We start from the raw sequence: 4,887 nt of genomic DNA, 5'->3' as shown, positions 1-4,887 counted from the left end.
TGTTCATGCCTTTTGGCCTTGCCAATGCACCTTCAACATTTCAAGGTTTGATGAATTCAATTTTCAAACCATTCCTTAGAAAATTTGTGTTAGTATTTTTTGATGATATACCAATCTACAACAAGTCTTGGAAGGATCATGTTGAACATGTTGACAGGGTGCTACAACTATTGGAGGAGAAACAATTATATGCAAAAAAATCCAAATGTTTCTTTGGAGTACAAGAGGTGGAATATCTGGGTCATATTGTATCTCATGAAGGAGTTAAGGTAGACCCTAGAAAAATTAAAGCCATTAAGGAATGGAAAATCCCCACATCCATAAAGCATCTGCAAGGATTTCTCAGATTGACAGGGTATTATTGCAAGTTTGTTAAGAATTATGGGAGAATAGCAGCACCTCTAACAACATTGTTGAATAAAGATGCATTTTCATGGACTCCAGAAGCAACAAAGGCCTTCGAACATCTTAAAGAGGCAATGTGCCAAGCACTGGTCTTAGCTACACCAGACTTCACAAAAACCTTTATTGTGGAATGTGATGCTTAAGGAAATGGAATTGGTGTTGTTTTAATGCAAGATGAAAGAACCATTGCTTTTGAAAGTCATCCAATCAAGGGAAAGTTTTTACACAAAGCTATTTATGAGAAGGAGATGTTGGAAATACTCCATGTAATTAAGAAATGGCGACCCTACCTAATGGGAAGGAACTTCAAGGTAAAAACAGATCATGATAGCCTTAAATAATTTTTAGAACAAATATTATCCTCTCAAGAACAACATAAGTGGGTCACAAAGATGTTGGGTTATGACTTTGAAATCATCTACAAAAAAGGGAAGCAAAATGTGGTGGCACATGCACTCTCAAGAAAGGATGAGGATGTGGAAGCATTGTTGTGTGCCATTTCTATTATCCAACCAGATTGGATAAACGAAGCAAGGGAGGAATGGAAGAATGACAAAGAAGTGTGGGCACTTATTCAAAAGTTAAAATAAGATTCCAGTACGTCTTATACATTTAGCTGGAAAAATGATGCGTTATGGTACAAATATCACTTATACCTTTGTAAGAATTCCCAGCTAAAACAAAAGATTCTTATGGAATTGGACACTTCTCCCTTAGGAGGGCACTCAGGATTTTTAATAACTTACCATAGGGTTAAGAAGGAATTTTTTTGGGATGGCCTTAAATCATATATTCAAAATTTTGTTGCAGAATGTTTGGTTTTCAAGAAAAATAAAGTTGAAACAATTAAGACACCGGGTCTATTACAACCTTTATCCATTCCAATACAACGTTGGGAGGAGGTTTCAATGGATTTTATCATAGGTTTACCCAAGTCATGATGGTGGTAGTTGACAGACTTACCAAGTGTGCAAACTTTTGTGCATTATCACATCCATTTAAATCAAGTACAGTTTCTACTACATTTATGGAAACAATTCAAAAGCTACATGGAAACCCAAAGATTATTGTAAGTGACAGAGATCCCATTTTCACTGGAAACTTTTGGACAAAATTATTTTCTTGTCTTGGTACTTAGTTAGCTCATAGCTCATCTTATCATCCTCAATCTAATGGGCAAACTGAGATAGTAAACAAATGTTTGGAAGGATATCTTTGTTTCTTTGTATCTGATAAAAAAACATAATGGGTCAAATGGTTGCCTCTGGCTAAATGGTGGTATAACACTTCCTTCCATATAGCAACAAAAATGACCCCATTTATGGCGCTTTATGGGTATCAGCCACCATCCATCACATCATATTTAAGAGAAAATTCTAAGGTTAAAGCAGTGGAACATCACATTGAACATCAACAACAAGTCCTCCAACTCTAACCTCGTGTTGGCATAGAATAGAATGAAACAACAAGCAGATCAACATCGCAGTGAAAGAAGTTTTGATGTAGGTGATTGGTTATTGCTACGGCTACAACCATATAAGAAAATGTCCCTCAAGCAAGCTAAGAAGGATAATAAATTATCACCAAAGTATTATGGTCTGTACAAGGTGTTGCAAAAGATTTGTACTATGGCATACAAATTGGAGCTTCTTGTAGCTTCTCGATTGCACCCAGTTTTCCATGTTTCATGTTTAAAGAAGGTTATAGGCGACAAACTCCGAGTTCAAACAATATTGACAGAACTTGATGAGGAGGGAAAAATTATATTGCAACCAGAACCAGTCATAGAAACAAGAACTCAACAGCTACAAAATCGATCAATTTTGGAGTATCTTATCAAGTGGAAGAACTTATCCACTGAAGATTCCACATGGGAGGATGAAAATTTTATACAGAAGCATCCAGAACTACTCAAGTGTTGAGGACAACACTTTTTGGAAGGAGAGGGGCATGTTGGGTCCCTATAATACTAGTGATTACCCCATTACTATTGTAGTTGTACCCCTTATTAATATTTTTGTGCCCCTATTGTCCCCATATTGTTATTACTTTGCCCCATAGAATCCCTCTATTGTTATTTTTGTGGCTTTATATTATTATTGTTAGGTCGGTTGGGTTATATTGTGACTCCTTAGACTCCTATATATAGAAAGGAGGTTTTTTCATTTGAATCATCGAAGAATTGTTCATTTATGTAATGTAAAGGAGGTCCCCCCCTCGAAGAGGCTGAATTATAAGGGGTTGATCTATCTTTTCTATCTTTTTCTTGAGCTGGTTACATAACAGATTTACTGTGATATCCTGAGCTCTTTCCACTTTCCATTTTTCATCCCCTAGACTCTTCACTCAACGCATTACCTAATGTCTCACTGAAGCTTTTCGATCACATTTCCTTGCTATGGATAGCACCAGAAACATTATCAAACTTTAAAGTACTAGATCCAAAAAGAGAGTTACTAATGGCCATTACTAAACCATTCCAACTTTTTGGTAATGAGCACAAGAATAATAGAGCTCTAAGTTCATCATTAAAATTTACCCATACAGAACATAACTGACTTGTAACAATATTAAAATAATTTAAATGGTCTGCAACAGATCCACCTTCCGACATCTTCATATTAAATAACCGTTTCATAAGAAATACCTTGTTTGAGGCTGAGGGTTTTTCATATAGTTTCTCCAATGCCTTAATCAAACCCTCTGTCATTGTTTCCTTCGAAATGTTGAAGGTGACTGACACTGTGAGGCACAACCGTACTATTCCGATTTCCTTTCTATCAAGAAGGTTCCATTCTTCATCTGTCATACCCATCGGCATCTTTTTTTTTCCTCCTAATGGTAGGTATAGATCTTTCTGATAAAGATAATATTCCATCTGCATCTTCCATAGCAAGAAGTTTTGGCCATTAAGTTTCTCGACCCTAAACTTACCATCTTTCGCCATTTCTCCCACTCGAACGAGGAACCCTTCTTTCCTGCGAGTTTATCAGCAAAATAGACCTTTGGCTCTGATACCAGTTGTTAGAAAATTATATATTATGGAGTAATGGAACACATAAAATATTGCAGAAATATAAACATAGAAAACACATAAAATGAGAGAGACACATATATACGTGGTTCACCTAGTTTGGGCTACGTCCACCCCGAGCAGCTGGTCCTTCCTTTCTATTATCCAGCAAAATGAAGAGACACAACCTATAGCAGATCCGCTATAAGATCCTCTGTTTTCTCTCATAGTCTCACCTCTCTGCTTCTTGCTCGGAGAATACACATCTATTACAAAACCTCAAATACAATGCCCTCATACAAAGATAGGGGTTGCATTCTAGGGCAAAAAACCCTAAACTAAACATAAGTTCTACCGTCAGATCATCTGCCTAATGAACGACCCAGATTGACTAGAAATTACTATACTTTTACAAGGCAATTTTACATCTGCTTTTAGCTTTGGGGGCACTGCCCCCGAAACCCACGCTGGGGGACCGTTGGCCCCCAGACCCCCCAGCTGGGGGGGATTGCCCACCCCCCCCGAACCCCCGCGGGGGGGACAAGTCCCCCACCACACCCCCCCGTGTAGAGGGGTGTACAAACTTCCTGGGGTATACATCCGGCTGAAACAAAGACCTCCAAACAATCATGCTCCATACTCAACAATATATCACATAACTCCTACTGTGCAAATGTTGCGTAACTATGTTAGTCAGGCCTATTTTTGCATATTGGTATTTTGGGACCTTCTAGAAGTATGCTAGTGATTGGATAGGTGTGGATAAGCTAGATTATGATTTTCTAGACATGATGTTGCTAAATGTTTCTTTAAGTTTTAAATCATTATGTTTCTAAGTTGGGATAGCCTTGGTCTTCTTTGCAGATACATTTCATCTAGTCTTTTTAGTTTCCAGGCAGTGAATTTGACCACCTAGTGTTGATTTTGAATTCCTTATTATATTTAAGGAGGAAAAGACATCAAAAAAGTTTTTGTTGGGTTGAGAGTGTTACAGGCTAGACTAGTTTTCTGTAAGTTTTGCCGAATGAATTGAAGAAGGCAAGTGCATATCTATACAGTGATACATATGCCCGACTTATTGGTATATTATTCCTATGGTTACATGATATGTATTATTCTTAGATTTGCTTATAGTTTTTAAATTTCATATTGAAAATTTCTTCATGTTCATGTTTGAAAGATTTCTCTAAATTCAAGAATTTCTCTGACAAATTTTAGTAGATCACTATATGTGTGTTGTTTTCTTCTATGGCATGTTGAATTCATCCTTGTATGGATGCTCAAGTTGTCATTTTTCCTTTATTCTCTGATTCATACTGTTACTACAACGAATTTGATTGTTTACCCATAGGTCTTCCTACCTTGCCCCTGTGTGAATTACACCATATCCCTGATTCATTCAGATCTATAACAGTTCTATGATTTTAAGTAGTCCTACCCTCTACACCCACCATAAAAAATTAAAATCA

Source organism: Pinus tabuliformis, chromosome 1_2, assembly GCF_031772625.1.
Source record: "Pinus tabuliformis cultivar Carrire ecotype Pingquan chromosome 1_2, CPIR1, whole genome shotgun sequence".
In the NCBI taxonomy this organism is placed as follows: Eukaryota; Viridiplantae; Streptophyta; class Pinopsida; order Pinales; family Pinaceae; genus Pinus; species Pinus tabuliformis.
The sequence above is the reverse complement of the archived record's forward strand: the minus strand, read 5'-3'. Positions refer to the sequence as shown.